Source organism: Hordeum vulgare, chromosome 4H, assembly GCF_904849725.1.
Source record: "Hordeum vulgare subsp. vulgare chromosome 4H, MorexV3_pseudomolecules_assembly, whole genome shotgun sequence".
Taxonomy (NCBI): domain Eukaryota; kingdom Viridiplantae; phylum Streptophyta; class Magnoliopsida; order Poales; family Poaceae; genus Hordeum; species Hordeum vulgare.
In genome coordinates, this window is record NC_058521.1 from 550,865,775 (window position 1) to 550,888,733 (window position 22,959).

Here is a 22,959-nt window from a genome sequence, read left to right on the forward strand (position 1 = left end):
TCGGCAAACAAATGAAAGCTAGGGCTGTGACAACTCACCCCCACTAAACAAGAATCTCGTCCCGAGATTCAAGCGTAGTCGGGAAGAGGAAGAGGGGACACTACACTATCACAATCTTCACGATCCATTTGCTCCTCTCGAGGATATTGATTCATCGCATCATGTTGATCTTGACATCTTTGTCTTTGAGATCTTCATCTAGCTCGACGACAAAAGAACAGGAAGGCTCTACAAGATTCGATCTCCTCAAGATCGAGCAACTCAAGACCAATTTTTATAATTAGACGTGGAAACGTCCCTTGAGCTGAGACACTATACACATAACAGGGATGAGGGAATGGGACATATTACAGAGGTTCAATTGGTAGGCAACAAATCCATGCTTAAGACAGATGGTGACGAGGTTTCAAAGTAGCAAGGATTAGATTGCCCTTCATACCATAACGGGGCACCTTAGAAGATGACTCATAGAGGTATTTCTTTAAGTGGCAAAAAGAATTACTTTTGATCCAAAGATCATTGAAACTCTTCATACCAGAGTAAGGCAATTCACAAATGATTGTTGAACGAATTTGAAAGAATGGCATACTCAGTTGGAAAGAAACTAGAGTTATAGAACAAGTCGGCGAACGGAAGGCACATTCCAAGTATTACCGAGGATATAACCTAGTGTCTGAGCGTGCTCTCAAGAACTTGAGCATTTCCATATTCATCAAAGTTTTACCAATATCTGTGCCAAGATCTTGGTGACACAACATACTACCATGATAAACAGTGATGGAGGATGCAGATGCAAAGGAAGACAACACTTCCTCGGATTTCACCTTAGCTATACCAAGGAAACGAAATCTGGTTGATCGACCAAGAGACATTTAGCACTCCGCTTCTAATGTTCTCCTTGATGTACCAGCACAACCCAATTATAGGTAATGCTTGATATCTAGCACATCAAGTATAGGTCGGACTTCGGGGCTCAAAGGGAGTCCATGAGGAACAACTTCCCAAATTAGTCATACAAAAACCTCATGGAAGATGACTAAGATTGCTGATGCAAGATATTATAATATCAAGTCTTCCGGCTAGGTGTGTTAGCCATTTCACCACTTTACCGGGTTACATAGAGACCAATATTATAATTCTTGGGAAAGTTCCAACCATTATAACAGCCTGAGATTCAGCTCCGGTTGGTGACATGATGCTTCAGACTCAGCACGTCTGAAAAGAAGGTTTGCAACACAAATCGACGAGATAACGTTGCGACATTCTCGGGAAATGAACTACGAAAGCCAACTCCAAAACATGAGCTGGATTGCAAGACACATGTGAACACACTGCCCAAGACAATGATGACCACATGAAAAGTCTTACAACAAAACGCTACCGATTTCTGGACGGGAACCATCATTGCGGATAACGAAGCCATGTGCATGTCTGTCTGGGCCCTTCGGGAATAACACCTAACTTCTTTTCCTTGAACAAATCAATCAGCGGCTTGGTGTGCTAGGAAATACATATGGAGAGAGAGGTTGCAAAGCTATCAAACCACATCATACTTCGCACATGCATGACTGATTTGGGATGATTCCGAAGATAACAAAACAGCTTATCTCGAATTCACGGCGACAACTTACATCAAATGCACGTGAACTAGAGGAAGTCACTCCTTACACCTAACATATACTTCATGAATAGACATGAAGACAATGTCTTAAAAGTTTCCAACACTAACTTAATGTCCAACATAAGTTATGGAGAAGACAAGGTGTTGCTAATGGGCTCAACAACAGTTCATCAAGATACCCATATAAATGGATTTCCGCAACTATGTGAGGAAGATAATAGCATTGGTGAGATCAAAGAATACAATAGTGTAGGCTCAAGGAAAACCCTGAGTAAGACACCGTTACGAAAATCTTTGGTTCTGAGTTTGATTTGACAATAGCCCATACTCAAATCAAGATTGTACAAGATAATATATGCAACAACTGATCACATGGATCAACCGATGAAAATATCATCTTTTTCAGACTCACACAACAAGAAAGATATCCCTTTAAATTGAACTAAGTTTAGGCGAAGCTTTTATCTTCCAACTCTCCAAGTTGTTGTTTAGCTTAACCAACTAGCTCGGGGTATCCAACACGGATTCTTGGAGAAGATGGCTTATAAAGAAACCAACTTGATCACGAGCTCTATCATAACAGTCAGGAAACAACCTGGTAATACTTCCGAGAAGATATTCGGAAAATCACGAACCACCGATATATTATTAAGCTCGGGAACAATCTCGCTTTTCAGGGCAAGATGATGTGATCAATAGAGCAAGGGATTGGCACAATCCTATCCCATCGATCGAAAAGTGCACCATGAAACATGGACTAGGTAGCACGGTCAATCTTAGGATGACGATTCAATCATCATCACCATAAGAGTGAATTTATTGTCCATTAACTACTAAACAATGGCATTGCTAGGAGTATTGATTTCACACATCATGGTTCACTTGTCGATATTCCGGTTACAACCAACACAAAAACCGAGGAATGAACAATGATAGCGAGAAGTATCACTACATCAAGAGTTCCTAAGAGATGGTGCAATTCTCACAACACTCTTGACAAAAAGAGGGTAATGCTCCAAGATAGAACAGAACAAAAGCTGGGTTGGCATTTTGATCTGCAGAGTATAACTACTTTGACCCAATCCAAGAAATGGATGAGGTACTGAAGTTTACTTCTCCCAGTCAATTGGAAATAGCACAACTTGACAGACCACAGGAATAGAAGACATTGATAACAAGAATGCACAACTACTCTTGACTATCCTCTCATGGATGAAGGTCAGAATACAACTAGATAGGGCCAACTCAAGAGCACATGGTTTCTTGAGTTGTGGATACATGGATTAGAATGTCGAACGGGTTCAACATAATTCTTCCAGATAACCCATGCAGAAGGGTGAAGTAGGCAGAATCACGATATGGAGTAGAGAACTCATCACGAGCACTCTTTTTATGATCATTAGTTCACGGAGAACTTCTGCCAAAGATGATTCATGGTGTTGGAAGAATGATATACCATGAACCTTGGGAGCTAAAACAAGGTTACTAATCATTCTAAAGAAACTAGCAACACTATCAACAGAGATGAGCAGAATGATCCTTGGATTCAAAGACCCAGAAATAGAATACCTAAAAACTAAATAACATCACGAGATGTTTCCAAAAATGATGGCCGGAATTATCGCACTAGAATACATAGCACACATCTAGACTATTGGGTGGTTTTCGAGGTGACATGGTTTCCTAATACTTCAACAATAGGTCGAGGTAATAAAGTACCTCATCACAATGATTAGTGTGCTTTATCTGGCCAAAGACATTGGAAATAAGAGGAAGGAATTTGCAATTGCATCAGATTATTTGGGAACTTTGGAAAACTTGACAGCATAACGGCTGTACGGGCATGAAATATGAGGCAACCTGCGAGAAAACTAACAACATAACAATTGAATTCTTATGGAGACACTGATCCAGGAAGACAACAACTTTTCTATAAGTCTCCAGCATCATAACTCGTCATCCTAATGATTAGATGAAAAATCCTAATTCTTAAACCCCGTGGAATAAAGAAGAGGGTGACTCAGAATAAGAATGACACAAGGAAAGGAGTAAAAAGAGCCTTACGTTCCCTTCCACAAACAATTCCCTTAAATAACTAAAGAGTTGCTAGACTCAACATCGACCAGTTTGGCTTGGTTATCCTACAAGCAGTCAAGGTCTGATACCAAAGCTGTCGGGACCCCGATCCTGAGTCATAAGAACCCAGCCTGTAACACATCACATCACTTTGCGGCCTCACGCACGGTAAACTCCACGGCTGCCACCTTACCTTGGCCGGGACCGTTTGCATCTTTTGGCTCACGTATATGAATATGTTGCTAGCGTTCAAACGACAAAGAACCTGGGTCGACATGACTAGTTATAAACCCAAGCGGTACATCCGTACAGGGATAGGCATACATAACCCTGCAAAGCAGGTGTCGATCAACAGCGTGTGTAGACGAGTCGTAGCAAGCTACAAGGACTCCATTACACCGCGTGACATTTCCCCGAGGGGACAGACACAACAGCAAAGAAGGATACACGCCGGTCAATCAATGTGTCTAGAGCAGTAGCAAGCTACCAAGGCTCGATAGAAGCACAAAAAGGCATTTCCCTATAAAGAGTACTACTAAAGGCACACAACTAGGTGTCGAATCCCACACATATAATGCATTTCATAACATACACACAATATGCACGATATGTGTAGATACAACATGGCATCACAACATAACTCTATGACTCGAGCTTTTATTAAGGACTCATAAGAATCAATATAGTGTGTTATTACAAACAGGGGTCCCGTGACCCGACACTCAAGTCATACAAACAACAAGCGGAAGCAAATCATGTCTGGGTACACACATCTACTAAAAGTGGATGGAAGAGCCTGAAAAGCTACTACGACCCTACCAAAGGAGCCAGACCTCTGTCTGGGATTCCCAAGCTATTCCGGTCAACATCGAACACATCGCGTAGCACCTTATAATGAGTCTAAAACTTCTCTGCAAAAACATAAATAAAGAAACAATGAGTACAAAGGTACTCAGCAAGACTTACATCACAACTATCTACATATGCATCATGTTTCAATGGAAGGATTGTGTGGTTTGATTTCAGCAAGCCAGCTTTGACTCTTGGCTAATGTGTACTACGACTACAAGTTCTTTCTTTGAGGTGGGATAGCGCACACGAGTCCACATATTCACCAATGCAATACACCACTATGGATCCACTCTCGTCTCCCTATGAGAAAGCCTTCCATAGCACTCACACTTATCTTGCATGTTTTAGAGTATCCATTTAAGTTGTCTATGTACCACGTAATGCTTCCAAGTAGTCCATATCTGAGGACCCGGCTATTCAAACAGATTAAATCACTCTGCAGGGGTATACTTCTTCACACACGCTCCCACCACTTATCACCATGTGCACGTCATGCATCTCGTCAACCTTCAAGTGGAAGCACTGGCGTGGGTGTCGGCCACGAGCGTTAACCACACAAGACCCTAGTCCAGGTTTATCGCCTATTTGAGACTGAACCTGCAAGGAAGTCCGGCCGAGGTTTCCTCTACGGCCCCAAATGATGTGCGCAGGGTTCCCAAGCCCACCATCCGGGTGCCACTTGGTACACTGTGCCACTGTGTATCTACCGCAGAGAAGCCTACCCCATCGGGCAGAGCTAAACACGGCCGCCAACACTTTTCCTACAAACACCAGAAACTAATTGCAACTCCTGGACAGGGATCTAGGCAATTAATAAGCCGAGCGGGGTCATATTTCAGGGCCCAATGCACGGTAGTATCTTGTCTTGGATAACATACACAGAACTCAGTTCTTAAGGACGGTCCCAATGAGACAACCCACCATATACTCCTACATGGCCTCTCATTGCTACCTTTACCAAATCGAATTCACAATTTTACTCTCACACTGTAGGACATGAACACAACCATTCCGATTCATCAGCCAGATGGATCAGACCCAACACGACTCTAAACATAGCAGACATTGTGAGCAAGCATGGATGAGTAAGAACAACAAGGTTCAAGCAGTTGCTACTCATGCTCAATGGTTTCAACTATATACTGTGACAAAATCAGGTCATGCAGAGGAATGGGTTCAACTACCGATAACATGTACAGTTGAATCGTGTTTGTCCTATTGCAGTAAAAGAGAGCAGGAGCGAGAGAGTGGGTTTATATCAATATGCTCAAGGGGGTTTGCTTGCCTGACACGTATGAGGATAGCAATGAGTCTTCATCAATGTCCTCGATCACATCGTCGGAACCATCGTCTACCGAGAGGGAACAACACCGGCAAACAAGAAAGGAACAACAATTACTTCACGGAAATGCAACACTATGATGCATGATCAAGAAATGGAGATGAAATGTGACAGGGCCAATATAGCTACCATTTCTTAGGTTGAAGCTGGATTTGAATCAGGATTCAAACATCACTTCAACAAGGTATTTTCCGGATACCCTTTTCATTGATTCGACCTGATGCTCACGTATAACTTGTTTTTAACATGCATGAAGATGGCAATTTGAGGTACTGGTTTTGCTAGTTCAATGTTTGATCATATTAATTGAAGTGGAATTCAAATAGGAATCAAATTCCAACTCCAAACTATTTATTAGATTTACCCTATTCATCATTTTCCTATTTGATGTTGTTATCTTTCTCAAACCAGCATGAAAATGCCATAATCAGATTCTTTGGATTTTTCTGATCCTTTTTCATATATAAATTATTTCCATCCGAGTTATATTTTAATTTCTATGATTTTTACAAGTTTTAGCAATTTCCTGGATTTAAATTAAATCACAAAAGCTATTACTGCATCACTGTGATGTCATCACTGCGTCTGCAGTCAACAGCGCCTGGTCAGAGTCAAACCTGATGTGTGGGGGTCACACGTCAGTGAGCCAGGGCTAATCCCGAGTTGACCCGCACTAAGTGGGGTTTGACCCACGCGTGGGGCCCTCTGTCACTGGCTGTAGGGGGTTAGTTAGGCTAATTAGGCTGGCCACGTCAGGGGCTACCGGAGCCTGGCCGGCGGCGACCACGGGCGCAGTGGAGGCTCGCCGGAGATGAACTAAACGGCGCTACAGAGGCCCATTTTGCACGCGGTTGACGGCTACAGAGAGCTGGTGAAGCACCTGATCTAGCGGGGGCAACGGCTCGGGCTAGAGTGGACCGGAGCATAGCCGGCGACGAGCGGAGCGGTCGCCAGAGTTCAGCCACGGTGGGGAACAGCCTACGGGGCACGGAAGAAGGAGTTGAAGACGGCTACGGCTTCCTGCGGGCGCGGAGAGCACAGGGAGGTGCTCGGCAGCGGCCCAAGGTGGCACTGGCCACGGCCGCGCCATGGCCGGCGGCAACGATCTTCGGACTCCGGTGGCACGGGGTGCTAGGAGAGGGGAACGACAGCGAGGCAAGGGGGAAACGTCTCCGGAGCTCACCGCAAGTCTTATGGCGTCGACGGCAAGCTCGGGGTTGCTTCATATGCTGTGAATCGACGGAAGAGGTCCGGCAATCGGAGGTGGAGAAGATGGCGGCAAGGCGATGATAGGGGGCCTCCAGGCTAGATTCCTTTTTCCAGGAGACGAGGAGGAGCACGGCGGGGCTCTGGGGCACAGCAGCTGGGTTAGAGGGGGCTGGTGGCCACGGCTACGACGATCGACGGCGACAAGCAGGCTCGGCCATGGTGGGAGAGGGCGAGAGAGAGATGGAGGGGAGCTAGAGAGGGGTGGAGAAGGTGTTGGAAATATTCCCCAGAGGCAATAATAAATTAGTTATTATTATATTTCTTAGTTCATGATAATCGTTTATTATCCATGCTATAATTGTATTGATTGGAAACACAATACTTGTGTGGATACATAGACAAAACATTGTCCCTAGTAAGCCTCTAGTTGACTAGCTCGATGATCCAAGATGGTCAAGGTTTCCTGGCCATAGGCAAGTGTTGTCACTTGATAACGGGATCACATCATTAGGAGAATCATGTGATGGACTAGACCCAAACTAATAGACGTAGCATGTTGATCGTGTCATTTTGTTGCTACTGTTTTCTGCGTGTCAAGTATTTGTTCCTATGACCATGAGATCATATAACTCACGGACACCGGAGGAATGCTTTGTGTGTATCAAACGTTGCAACGTAACTGGGTGAATATAAAGATGCTCTACAGGTATCTCCGAAGGTGTTCGTTGAGTTAGTATGGATCGAGACTGGGATTTGTCACTCCGTGTGACGGAGAGGTATCTCGGGGCCCACTCGGTAATACAACATCACACACAAGCCTTGCAAGCAATGTGACTTAGTGTAAGTTGCGGGATCTTGTATTACGGAACGAGTAAAGAGACTTGCCGGTAAACGAGATTGAAATAGGTATGCGGATACTGACGATCGAATCTCGGGCAAGTAACATACCGAAGGACAAAGGGAATGACATACGGGATTATATGAATCCTTGGCACTGAGGTTCAAACGATAAGATCTTCGTAGAATATGTAGGATCCAATATGGTCTTCCAGGTCCCGCTATTGGATATTGACCGAGGAGTCTCTCGGGTCATGTCTACATAGTTCTCGAACCCGCAGGGTCTGCACACTTAAGGTTCGACGTTGTTTTATGCGTATTTGAGTTATATGGTTGGTTACTGAATGTTGTTCGGAGTCCCGGATGAGATCACGGACGTCACGAGGGTTTCCGTAATAGTACGGAAACGAAGATTGATATATAGGATGACCTCATTTGATTACCGGAAGGTTTTCGGAGTTACCGGGAATGTACCGGGAATGACGAATGGGTTCCGGGAGTTCACTGGGGGGGGCAACCCACCCCGGGGAAGCCCATAGGCCTTGAGGGTGGCACACCAGCCCTTAGTGGGCTGGTGGGACAGCCCAAAAGGGCTCTATGCGCCAAGACGAGAAAATCAAGAGAAAAGAAAAAAAAAAGGGAGGAGGTGGGAAGGAAGGGGGACTTCCTCCCACCAAACCAAGTCCAACTCGGTTTGGGGGGGGGGGTCTTCCCCCCTTGGACTCGGCCGACCCCCTTGGGGCTCCTTGAGCCCCAAGGCAAGATCCCCTCCCTCCCACCTATATATACGGAGGTTTTAGGGCTGATTTGAGACGACTTTTCCACGGCAGCCCGACCACATACCTCCACGGTTTTTCCTCTAGATCGCGTTTGTGCGGAGCTCGGGAGGAGCCCTGCTGAGACAAGGTCATCACCAACCTCCGGAGCGCCGTCACGCTGCCGGAGAACTCTTCTACCTCTCCGTCTCTCTTGCTGGATAAAGAAGGCCGAGATCATCATCGAGCTGTACGTGTGCTGAACGCGGAGGTGTCGTCCGTTCGGTACTAGATCGTGGGACTGATCGCGGGATTGTTCGCGGGGCGGATCGAGGGACGTGAGGACGTTCCACTACATCAACCGCGTTCACTAACACTTCTGCTGTATGATCTACAAGGGTACGTAGATCACTCATCCCCTCTCGTAGATGGACATCACCATGATAGGTCTTCGTGCGCGTAGGAAAATTCTTGTTTCCCATGCGACGTTCTCCTACAGTGGCATCATGAGCTAGGTTCATGCGTAGATGTCTTCTCGAGTAGAACACAAAAGTTTTTGTGGGCGGTGATGTGCGTTTTGCTGCCCTCCTTAGTCTTTTTCTTGATTCCGCGGTATTGTTGGATCGAAGCGGCTCGGACCGACATTACTCGAACGCCTACGAGAGACTGGTTTCATCGCTACGAGTAACTCCGTTGCTCAAAGATGACTAGCGGGTGTCAGTTTCTCCAACTTTAGTTGAATCGGAATTGACCGAGGAGGTCCTTGGATGAGGTTAAATAGCAATTCATATATCTCCGTTGTGGTGTTTGCGTAAGTAAGATGCGATCCTACTAGATACCCATGGTCACCACGTAAAACATGCAAACAACAAAATTAGAGGACGTCTAACTTGTTTTTGCAGGGTATGCTTGTGATGTGATATGGCCAACGATGTGATGTGATATATTGGATGTATGAGATGATCATGTTGTAATAGTTAATATCGACTTGCACGTCGATGGTACGGCAACCGGCAGGAGCCATAGGGTTGTCTTTATAACTAACGTTTCTGCTCGCAGATGCGTTTACTATTTTGCTAGGACGTAGCTTAAGTAGTAATAGCATGAGTAGCACGACAACCCCGATGGCGACACGTTGATGGAGGTCATGATGATGGAGATCATGGTGTGACGCCGGTGACAAGAAGATCGTGCCGGTGCTTTGGTGATGGAGATCAAGAAGCACGTGATGATGGCCATATCATGTCACTTATGAATTGCATGTGATGTTAATCCTTTTATGCACCTTATTTTGCTTAGAACGACGGTAGCATTATGAGGTGATCTCTCACTAAAATTTCAAGACGAAATTGTGTTCTCCCCGACTGTGCACCGTTGCTACAGTTCGTCGTTTCGAGACACCACGTGATGATCGGGTGTGATAGACTCAACGTTCACATACAACGGGTGCAAAACAGTTGCGCACGCGGAACACTCGGGTTAAGCTTGACGAGCCTAGCATGTGCAGACATGGCCTCGGAACACATGAGACCGAAAGGTCGAGCATGAATCGTATAGATGATATGATTAGCATAGAGATGCTTACCACTGAAACTATTCTCGACTCACGTGATGATCGGACTTGAGATAGTGGATTTGGATCATGTACCACTCAAATGACTAGAGATATGTACTTTTTGAGTGGGAGTTCTTAAGTAATATGATTAATTGAACTAATTGTCATGAACATAATCTAATGGTCTTTGCGAATTACGATGTAGCTTGCGCTATAGCTCTACTGTTTTTATATGTTCCTAGAGAAAATTTAGTTGAAAATTGATAGTATCAAAACTTTGCAGACTGGGTCTGTAAAACCGAGGATTGTCCTCGTTGCTGAGCAGAAGGATTATGTCCTTAATGCACCACTCGGTGTGCTGCACCTCGAGCGTCGTCTGTGGATGCTATGAACATCCGACATACACATTTCTGATGACTACACGATAGTTCAGTGCAAAATACTTAATGGCTTAGAAGCAAGGCGTCGAAAACGTTGTAAAACGTCACAGAACATAAGTGATGTTCTAAAGAGATGAAATTGTGATTTCATGCTTGTGCCCTTGTTAAGAGGTACGAGACCTCCGACAAGATTCTTTGTCCACAAAGTAAAGGAGAAAGGCTCAATCGTTGAGCGTGTGCTCAGATTGTCTGAGTACGACAATCGCTTGAATCAAGTGGGAGTTAATCTTCCAGATGAGATAGTGATAATTCTCCAAAGTCACTGCCACCAAGGTGAGAGAACTTCATGATGAACTATAACATATCAAGGATACATACAATGATCCTTGAGCGATTCGCGATGTTTGACACTACGAAAGTAGAAATCAAGAAGGAGCATCAATAATTGATGGTTTGTAAAACCACTAAGTTTCAAGAAAGGCAAGGGCTAGAAGGGATACTTCGTGAAACGGCAAAACAGTTGCTGCACTAATGAAGAGACCCAAGATTAAACCCAAACCCGAGACTAAGTGCTTCTGTAATGAGGGGAACAGTCACTGAGGCGGAGCAACTCTAGATACTTGGTAGATAAGAAGGCTGGCAAAAGTCAAGAGAAGTATATTAGATATACATGATGTTGATGTGTACTTTACTAGTACTCCTAGTAGCATGAGTGTATTGGATACCGGTTCGGTTGCTAAGTGATTAGTAACACGAAATGAAAGCTACGGCATAAACGGAGACTAGCTAAAGGCGAGGTGACGATACGTGTTGGAAGTGTTTCCAAGGTTGATATGATCAAACGTCGCATGCTCCCTCTACCATCGGGATTGGTGTTAAACCTAAATAATTGTTATTTGGTGCTTGCGTTAAGCATGAACATGATTGGATCGTGTTTATTGCAATATGATTATTCATTTAAAGAGAATAATGGTTACTCTATTTTCTTGAATAATCACCTTCAATGGTTTATTGAATCTCGATCGTAGTGTTACACATGTTCATAATATTGGTGCCAAAAAGATACGAGTTAATGATGATAGTACCACTTACTTGTGGCACTGCCGCTTGAGTCATGTTAGTATAAATTGCATGAAGAGGCTCCATGCTGATGGATCTTTGTACTCACCTGATTTCGAATCACTAGTGACATGCAAACCATACCACATGAGCAAGGCCTTGTTTTCATTGAGATGAAATAAGATAGCAACTTGTTGGAAGTGATACATTTTGATGTATGCAGTCCAATGGGTACTGAGACACGCAGTGGATATCATTATGTTCTTACTTCACTGACGATTTGAGTAGATACAGGAGTATTTACTTAATGAATCACAAGTCTGAAATGTTGAAAAGTTCAAATCCGTTTCAGAGTGAAGTTCGTCGTAACAAGAGGATAAACTGTCTACGATATGATCATAGAAATGAATATCTGAGTTACGAGTTTTGGTACGCAGTTAAGACAATGTGGAAATTGTTTCGCAGTTCATGCCACCTGGAACATCATAGTGTGATGATGTGTCTGAACGTCATAGCCACGCACTATTTGGTATGGTGCATACTATGATGTCTCTTATCGAATTACCACTATCGTTTATGGGTTATGCATTAGAGACAACCGCACTCACTTTAAATAGGGCACCGCGTATTTCCGTTGAGATGACACGGTATAGACTGAGGTTTAGAGAAATCTAAACTGTCGTTTCTTGAAAGTTTGGGGTTTCGACACTTATGTGAAAAAGTTTCAGTCTGATAAGCTCGAACCCAAAGCGGATAAATGCTTCTTCATAGGGTATCCAAAACAGTTGGGTACATCTCCTATCTCAGATCCGAAAGCAAAGTGTTTGTTTCTAGAAACGGATCCTTTCTCGAGGAAAGGTTTCTCTCGAAAGAAATGAGTGGGAGGGTAGTAGAACTTGATGAGGTTATTGAACCATCACTTCAACCAGTGTGTAGCAGGGCGCGGGAAGTTGTTCCTGTGGCGCCTACACCAATTGAAGTGGAAGCTGATGATGGTGATCATTGAGCTTCGAATCAAGTTACTACAAACCTCGTAGGTCGACAAGGTCGCGTACTGCTGCAGAGTAGTATGGTAACCCTGTCTTGGAGGTCATGTTGTTGAGCAACAGTGAACCTACGAGTTATGGAGAAAGCGATGGTGGGCCTAGATTCCGACAAATGGCTGGAAGCCATGAAATCCGAGAGAGGATCCATGGATGAAAACAAAGTGTAGACTTTGGAATAATTACTTGATGGTCATAGGACTATTGAGTAAAGATGGATCTTTAAAGGAAAACATACGATGATGGTGATAAGTCACTATTAAGAAAAGCTCGACTTGTCGCAAAGATGTTTTCGACAAGATCAAACAGTTGACTATGATGAGATTTTCTCACTCGTAGCGATGCTAAAGGTCTGTTAGAATTATGTTAGTTGTTGATGCATTATTTATGAAATATTGCACGTAGGATGTCAAAACATTGTTTCCTCGACGGTTTCCTTGAGCAAACATTGTATGTGATACAACCAGGAGGTTTTGTCGATCCTAAAGATACTAGCAAGTATGCAAGCTCCAGCGATCCTTCAATGGACTGGTGCAAGCATCTCGGAGTTGGAATATATATACTTTGATGAGATGATCAAAGATTTTGGGTTTGTAAAAGGTTTATGAGAAACTTGTATTTCCAAAGAAGTGAGTGGGAGCACTATAGAATTTCTGATAAGTATATGTGGTTGACATATTGTGGATCAGAAGTAATGTAGAATTTCTGTAAAGCATACAAGGTTGTTTGAAAGGAGTTTTTCAAAGGAATACCTAGATTGCGCTACTTGAACGTTGAGCATCAAAGATCTATGGAGATAGATCGAAAGCGCTTAATAGAAGTTTCAACAAGATGCATGCCTTGACAAGTTTTTGAAGGAGTTCAAAATAGATCAGTGAAGAAGGAGTTCTTGGTTGCGTTGTAAGGTGTGAATTTGAGTAAGACTCAAAACCCGACCACGGCAGAATAAAGAGAATAGACGAAGGTCGTCTTCTATGCCTTAGCCGTAGAATCTAAAGTATGCCATGTTGTGTACCACACCTGATGTGTGCCTTGACTCAAAGTCTGTTCAGAGGTACAGAGAGTGATCCATGATTGAATCACTAGCAGCGGTCAAAATTTATCCTTAGTAACAAATGGACTAAGGAATTTTTCTCGATTATGGAGGTGGTTAAAGAGTTCGTCGTAAAGGGTTACGTCGATGCAAGCTTTGACACTAATCCAAATAACTATGAGTAGTGAAACGGATTCATATAGTAGAGTAGATATTTGGAGCATTTCCGAATAGCACGTAGTAGCAGCATCTATAAGATGACATAAAGATTTGTAAAGAACGCACGGATCTGAAAGTTTCAGAACCGTTGACTAAAACCTCTCTCACGAGCAAGACGTGATCAGACCCCATAACTATATGGGTGTTGGATTCGTTGGAATCACATGGTGATGTGAACTAGATTATTGACTCTAGTGCAAGTGGGAGACTGTTGGAAATATGCCCTAGAGGCAATAATAAATTAGTTATTATTATATTTCTTAGTTCATGATAATCGTTTATTATCCATGCTATAATTGTATTGATTGGAAACACAATACTTGTGTGGATACATAGACAAAACACTGTCCCTAGTAAGCCTCTAGTTGACTAGCTCATTGATCAAAGATGGTCAAGGTTTCCTGGCCATAGGCAAGTGTTGTCACTTGATAACGGGATCACATCATTAGGAGAATCATGTGATGGACTAGACCCAAACTAATAGACGTAGCATGTTGATCATGTCATTTTGTTGCTACTGTTTTCTGCGTGTCAAGTATTTGTTCCTATGACCATGAGATCATATAACTCAGGGACACTGGAGGAATGCTTTGTGTGTATCAAACGTTGCAACGTAACTGGGTGACTATAAAGATGCTCTACAGGTATCTCCGAAGGTGTTCGTTGAGTTAGTATGGATCGAGACTGGGATTTGTCACTCCGTGTGACGGAGAGGTATCTCGGGGCCCACTCGGTAATACAACATCACACACAAGCCTTGCAAGCAATGTGACTTAGTGTAAGTTGCGGGATCTTGTATTACGGAACGAGTAAAGAGACTTGCCGGTAAACAAGATTGAAATAGGTATGCGGATACTGACGATCGAATCTCGGGCAAGTAACATACCGAAGGACAAAGGGAATGACATACGGGATTATATGAATCCTTGGCACTGAGGTTCAAACGATAAGATCTTCGTAGAATATGTAGGATCCAATATGGGCTTCCAGGTCCCGCTATTGGATATTGACCGAGGAGTCTCTCGGGTCATGTCTACATAGTTCTCGAACCCGCAGGGTCTGCACACTTAAGGTTCGACGTTGTTTTATGCGTATTTGAGTTATATGGTTGGTTACCGAATGTTGTTCGGAGTCCCGGATGAGATCACGGACGTCACGAGGGTTTCCGGAATAGTCCGGAAACGAAGATTGATATATAGGATGACCTCATTTGATTACCGGAAGGTTTTCGGAGTTACCGGGAATGTACCGGGAATGACGAATGGGTTCCGGGAGTTCACCGGGGGGGCAACCCACCCCGGGGAAGCCCATAGGCCTTGAGGGTGGCACACCAGCCCTTAGTGGGCTGGTGGGACAGCCCAAAAGGGCTCTATGCGCCAAGAAGAGAAAATCAAGAGAAAAGAAAAAAAAAGGGAGGAGGTGGGAAGGAAGGGGGACTCCCTCCCACCAAACCAAGTCCAACTCGGTTTGGGGGGGGGGGGTCCTCCCCCCTTGGACTCGGCCGACCCCCTTGGGGTTCCTTGAGCCCCAAGGCAAGGTCCCCTCCCTCCCACCTATATATACGGAGGTTTTAGGGCTGATTTGAGACGACTTTTCCACGGCAGCCCGACCACATACCTCCACGGTTTTTCCTCTAGATCGCGTTTCTGCGGAGCTCGGGCGGAGCCCTGCTGAGACAAGGTCATCACCAACCTCCGGAGCGCCGTCACGCTGCCGGAGAACTCTTCTACCTCTCCGTCTCTCTTGCTGGATCAAGAAGGCAGAGATCATCGTCGAGCTGTATGTGTGCTGAACGCGGAGGTGTCGTCCGTTCGGTACTAGATCGTGGGACTGATCGCGGGATTGTTCGCGGGGCGGATCGAGGGACGTGAGGATGTTCCACTACATCAACCACGTTCACTAACGCTTCTTCTGTACGATCTACAAGGGTACGTAGATCACTCTTCCCCTCTCGTAGATGGACATCACCATGATAGGTCTTCGTGCGCGTAGGAAATTTATTTTAAAACAAAGAGGTGGGTCGGGCAAGCAGGAGGTGGCCACGGGACGTGGCCGCGCTCGTCGACGCGTTGGCACGTAGCTGCTTCTTCTCCTGGCAGGAGGAAGAAGACAGCCGTGCCCCTAGTGGGCTGGGCTGGACCAGGTAGGTGCCAGGTAGCTCTCTCTCTCTCTCTCTCTTCTTTTCTAATTTATTTTTATTTCTTTCTGGCAATTAGATTTAGGTTTTAAAATAAATTGTTTGACCAAAATAAAACCCTAAAATGTTATTATGTGACAGAGATAATAATATCCAATGCCACATAAAAGTTTTGACATTTTTGAAACTTTAAAATAGAAGGAATCAAAATAATTCCATTCCAAATAGCTATTTCGTCAAATCAAAAATCCATTTCAAAATGTTTCTCTGACTTACAATTTTGGTTTGACAAATTTATTTTATCACTATTTTGCCAAGTATTTGGAACATTTTCTTGGTCCCTTTTAAGGTATTAATTTGTATTGCCTTGTTGTCAATTTTTCAAATCATTGGGGTTTTGATCACTTCCTATTTCAACATCAAAGTTTTTATAATGCATGCATGAATTCTTGGCAAACAAATGAAAGCTAGGGCTGTGACATTTATTGTTCATGCTATAATTGTATTTACAGGAAACAGTAATACATGTGTGGATAAATAGATCACAATGTGTCCCTAGCAAGCCTCTAGTTGGCTAGCTCGTTAGTCAATAGATGATCATGGTTTCCTGGTCATGGGCATTAGATGTCATTGATAACGGGATCACGTCATTGGGAGAATGACGTGATGGACAAGACCCAATCCTAAGCATAGCACTAGATCGTATTGTTCGTATGCTAAAGCTTTTCTAATGTCAAGTGTCTTTTCCTTTGACCGTGAGATTGTGCAACTCCCGGATACCGTAGGAGTGCTTTGGGTGTATCAAACGTCACAACGTAACTGGGTGACTATAAAGGTGCACTACGGGTACCTCTGAAAGTGTCTGTTGGGTTGGTACGAATCGAGATTGGGATTTGTCACTCCGCGTGACGGAGAGGTATCTCTGAGCCCACTCGGTAGAACATCATCATGAGATCAATGTGACTAAGGAGTTAGTCACACGATGACGTGCTACGGAACGAGTAAAGAGACTTACCGGTAATGAGATTGAACAAGGTATAGGTATACCGACGATCGAATCTCGGGCAAGTTCTATACCGACAGACAAAGGGAATTGTATACGAGATTGATTGAATCCTTGACATCGTGGTTCATCCGATGAGATCATCGTGGAGCAAGTGGGAGCCACCATGGGTATCCAGACCCCGCTAATGGTTATTGGCCGGAGAGGTGTCTCGGTCATGTCTGCCTGTCTCCCGAACTCGTAGGCTCTACACACTTAAGGTTCGATGACGCTAAGGTTATAGGGAATTGTTATACGAGGTTATCGAAAGTTGTTCGGAGTCCTGGATGAGATCCCAGACGTCACGAGGAGCTCCGGAATGGTCCGGAGGTAAAGATTGATATATAGGACTGATGGTTTTGGACACCAGAAGTGTTTCGGGCATCGCCGGTAACGTACCGGGACCACTGGGACCACCGCAAGTGGCCCCGGGGGTCCACCGGAAAGGGGCCACCACCCCGGGAGGCTAGATGGGCCAAGTGAGGGAGGGAACCAGCCCCTAGGTGGGCTGGTGCGCCCCCGACACTCAGCCCATGGCGCAAGAAGAGGGCAGAGGGGGAAACCCTAGCGCAGGTGGGCCTAAGGCCCACCAAAAGGGTGCGCCACCCCTCCTCCCTTCCTGGCCGCCGCACCTCCTCCCATCTAGGGCTGCCGCCCCTCCCAGGAGAGGGAAACCCTCGGGAGGGCGCAGCCCCCCCCCCCAATATATAGTGGGCACTTTAGGCTGTTGGAGAGACCAATCTTCCTATCCCTCGGCGCAGCGCTGCTCTTCCTTCTCCTCCTCTGTGTCGATGCTTGGCGAAGCCCTGCCGGGAGACCTCGTCTCTCCATCGACACCACGCCGTCGTGCTGCCGGAGATCTTCCCCAACCTCTCCCTCCTCCTTGCTGGATCATGGTGCGGGAGACGTCACCGGGCTATACGTGTGTTGAACGCGGAGGTGCCGTGGTTCGGCACTAGATCAGAATCACACAGCGATCTGAATCGCCCCGAGTACGACTCCTCCATCAACCGCATTCTATCAACGCTTCCGCTTGGCGATCTTCAAAGGTATGAAGATGCACTCACCCGTCTCTCGTTGCTGGTCTCTCCATAGGAAGATCTGAATATGCGTAGGAATTTTTTTGAATTTATGCTACGTTACCCAACAGTGGCATCCGAGCCAGGTTTTCTATGCGTAGATTCTATGCACGAGTAGAACACAAAAGGTTGTGGGCGATGATTTGTCAATTGCTTGCTGCTACTAGTATTATTCTTTTCCGGCGGTATTGTGGGATGAAGCGGCCCGGACCGACATTACACGTACTCTTACGTGAGACTGGTTCCACTGACAGACATGCACACTGTGCATAAAGGTGGCTAGCGGGTGTCTGTCTCTCCTACTCTAGTCGGATTGGATTTGATGAAAAGGGTCCTTATGAAGGGTAAATAGCTTTGGCATATCATCTTTGTGGCTTTCACGTAGGTAAGAAAGCGTTCTTGCTAGAAACCCAAATCAGCCACGTAAAACTTGCAACAACAATTAGAGGACGTCTAACTTGTTTTTGCATGGTTTGACATGTGATGTGATATGGCCAAAGTTGTGATGTTGCATGTATGATGTATGAGATGATCATGTTATTGTAATAGGTTTCACGACTTGCATGTCGATGAGTATGAAAATCGGCAGGAGCCATAGGAGTTGTCTTAATTTATTGTATGAGATGCAATGCCATGTGCTTACTACTTTTACTTCAATGCTAACGGTTAGCTATAGTAGTAGTTATAGTAGTAGTTGGCGTGACAACTTCACGGAGACACGATGATGCAAATCATGATTATGGAGATCATGGTGTCACGCCGGTGACAATGATGATCATGCGATGCCTGAAGATGGAGATCGAAAGAGCAAAGATGATAATGGCCATATCATGTCACTATATGATTGCATTGTGATGTTTATCATGTTTTTCATCTTATTGCTTAGAACGAGGTAGCATAATAAGATGATCCCTCTTAAAATTTCGAGAACGTATTCCCCTAAGTGTGCACCGTTGCGAAGGATCGTTGTCTCGAAGCACCACGTGATGATCGGGTGTGATAGATTCTAACGTTCGCATACAACGGGTGTAAGCCAGATTTACACACGCGAAACACCTAGGTTGACTCGACGAGCTTAGCATGTACAGACATGACCTCGAATACAAGATACTGAAAGGTCGAACATGAGTCGTATGGTTCAATACGATCAGCATGAAGTTGCTCACCATGGTGACTAGTCCGTCTCACATGATGATCGGACACGGGTTAGTCAACATGGATCATGTATCACTTAGATGACTAGAGGGATGTCAATTTAAGTGGGAGTTCATACTTAATTTGATTAAATGAACTTAATTGTCATGAACTTAGTCTAAAAGTTGTCTTTATAAATATTGTAGATGGCCAACGTCAACCTCAATTTCAACGCATTCCTAGAGAAAAACAAGCTGAAAGATGATGGTAGCAACTATGTGGACTGGGTTCGCAACTTGAACATCATCCTTGAAACAGCTAAAAAGGCTTATGTCCTTGATGCACCACTAGGTGACCCTCCCGCTCCCGCAGCAGCCGAGGACATTCTGAACGTCTGGCAAACGTGGAGTGATGACTACTCTCTGGTTAGGTGTGGCATGTTATACAGTTTGGAAACGGGGCTCCAAAGGCGTTTTGAGCAATACGGTGCATATGAGATGTTCTAAGAGCTTAAGCTAGTTTTTCAAGCTCATGCTCGTGTCGAGAGATATGAAGTCTCCGACAAGTTCTTTAGCTGTAAGATGGAGGAGAACAGTTCTGTCAGTAAGCACATACTCAAAATGTCTAGGTTACACGGTCGTGTGACTTCACTTGGAGTCGAACTTCTGGATGATGCTATAATTGACAGAATCCTCCAGTCTCTCCCACCAAGCTACAAAGGTTTTGTGCTGAACTACAACATGCAAGGGATGGATAAGACCATTCCCGAGTTGTACTCGATGCTCAAGTCTGTAGAAGTAGAAATCAAGAAAGAGCATCAAGTGTTGATGGTCAACAAGACCACTAGTTTCAAGAAGGGCAAGAGTAAGAAGAACTTCAAGAAAGACGGCAAAGCCGTTGCCGCGCCCGGTAAGCCAGATGTCGGGAAGAAGAAAAAGAATGGACCCAATCCTGAGACTGAGTGCTTCTATTGCAAGGGAAAAGGTCACTGGAAGCGGAACTGCCCCAAATACTTAGCGGACAAGAAGGCCGGCAATGTTAAAGGTATATGTGATATACATGTTATTGATGTGTACCTTACGAGCGCTCGTAGTAGCTCCTGGGTATTTGATACTGGTGTTGTTGCTCACATTTGCAACTCAAAGCAGGAACTGCGGAATAAGCGGAGACTTGCCAAGGACGAGGTGACGATGCGCGTCGGGAATGGCTCCAAGGTCGATGTGATCGTCGTCGGCACGCTACCTCTACATCTACCATCGGGATTAGTTTTAAACCTTAATAATTGTTATTTAGTACCAGCTTTGAGCATGAATACTGTATCAGGGTCTTGCTTAATGTGAGATGCTACTCATTTAAGTCAGAGAATAATTGTTGTTCTATTTATATGAGTGATATGTTTTATGGTCATGCTCCGCTTGTGAATGGTTTATTCTTGATGAATCTCGATCGTGATGTTACACATATTCATAGAGTGAGTACCAAAAGATGTAAAGTTGATAATGATAGTCCCACATACTTGTGGCACTGCCGCCTTGGTCATATCGATGCTAAGCGCATGAAGAAGCTCCATACTGATGGACTATTAGAGTCACTTGACTTTGAATCATTTGACACGTGCGAACCGTGCCTCATGGGCAAGATGACTAAGACTCCATTCTCAGAAATAATGGAGAGAGCAACCGATTTATTGGAAATAATACATACTCATGTGTGTGGTCCAATGAACTTTGAAGCTCGCGGTGGCTATCGTTATGTTCTCACTCTCACCGATGATTTGAGTAGGTATGGGTATATCTACTTGATGAAGCACAAATCTGAGACGTTTGAAAAGTTCAAGGAATTTCAGAGTGAGGTCGAGAATCAACGTGACAGAAAAATTAAGTGTCTACGATCTCATCGTGGAGGAGAATATTTGAGTCACGAGTTCGGCACACACCTAAGGAAGTGTGGAATCGTTTCACAACTGACGCTGCCTGGCACACCGCAATGCAACGGAGTGTCTGAACATCGTCATCGCACTTTATTAGGTATGGTACGATCTATGATGTCTCTTACCGACTTACCGCTATCATTTTGGGGATACGCATTAGAAACTGCAACATTCACTTTAAATAGGGCACCGTCTAAATCCGTTGAGACGACACCGTATGAACTATGGTTTGGTAAGAAGCCTAAGTTGTCGTTTCTTAAAGTTTGGGGCTGCGATGCTTATGTGAAGAAACTTCAACCAGAAAAGCTCGAACCCAAAGCGGAGAAATGCGTATTCATAGGGTACCCTAAGGAAACTATTGGGTATACCTTCTATCTTAGATCCGAAGGTGAAACCTTTTATTGTCAAGAACGGATCCTTTCTAGAGAAAGAGTTTCTCTTGAAAGAAGTAAGTGGGAGGAAGGTAGAACTTGATGAGGTAATTACACCCCCTCTCGAACAGGAAAGTAGCGCGTCGCGGGAAATTGTTCCTGTGGCGCTTGCACCAACAGAAGAGGAAGTTAATGATAATGATCATGAAGCTTCGGATCAAGTTACTACTGAACCGCGAAGGTCCACAAGAGCACGCTCCACACCAGAGTGGTACGGCAATCCTGTGATGGAAATCATGTTGTTAGACAACGGTGAACCTTCAAACTATGAAGAAGCGATGGCGGGCCCGGATTCCAACAAATGGCTTGAAGCTATGAAATCTGAGATAGGATCCATGTATGAGAACAAAGTATGGACTTGCTCGATGATCGGCGAGCCATAGAAAATAAATGGATCTTCAAGAAGAAGACTGATGCAAACGGTAATGTAACCGTTTATAAAGCTCGACTTTTCGCAAAGGGTTTTCGACAAATTCAAGGAATTGACTACGAAGAGACTTTCTCTCCCGTAGCGAAGGTGAAATCAGTCCGAATCATGTTAGCAATTGCCGCCTTTTATGATTATGAAATTTGGCAAATGGACGTCAAAACAGCGTTCCTTAACGGGAACCTTAAGGAAGAGTTGTATATGATGCAACCAGAAGGTTTTGTCGACCCTAAGGGTGCTAACAAAGTGTGCAAGCTCCAGCGCTCCATCTATGGGCTGGTGCAAGCATCTCGGAGTTGGAAAATTCCATTTAATGAGGTGATTAAAGCGTTTGGGTTCGTACAGGTTTATGGAGAAGCCTGTCTGTACAAGAAAGTGAGTGGGAGCTCCGTAGCTTTCCTCATACTGTATGTGGATGACATATTATTGATGGGGAACAATATAGAGATGTTGAAGAGCATAAAGGCAATGAGGTGATTAAAGCGTTTGGGTTCGTACAGGTTTATGGAGAAGCATGTCTGTACAAGAAAGTGAGTGGGAGCTCTGTAGCTTTCCTCATACTGTATGTGGATGACATATTATTGATGGGGAATAATATAGAGATGTTGAAGAGCATAAAGGCCCATTTGAACAAGAGTTTTTCAATGAAGGACCTTGGAGAAGCTGCATACATATTAGGCATCAAGATCTATAGAGATAGATCGAGACACCTCATAGGTCTTTCGCAAAGTACATACCTTGACAAGATATTGAAGAAGTTCAATATGGAAAACTCAAAGAAAGGGTTCTTGCCAGTTT

At 44.5% G+C, this 22,959-nt stretch overlaps 1 pseudogene; it reads left to right on the forward strand.

The window, feature by feature from the left end:
* The first annotated feature begins 7,177 nt into the window (after window positions 1-7,177).
* The window catches only part of LOC123450738, a 98,512-nt pseudogene continuing 82,730 nt past the window's right edge, over window positions 7,178-22,959 (forward strand).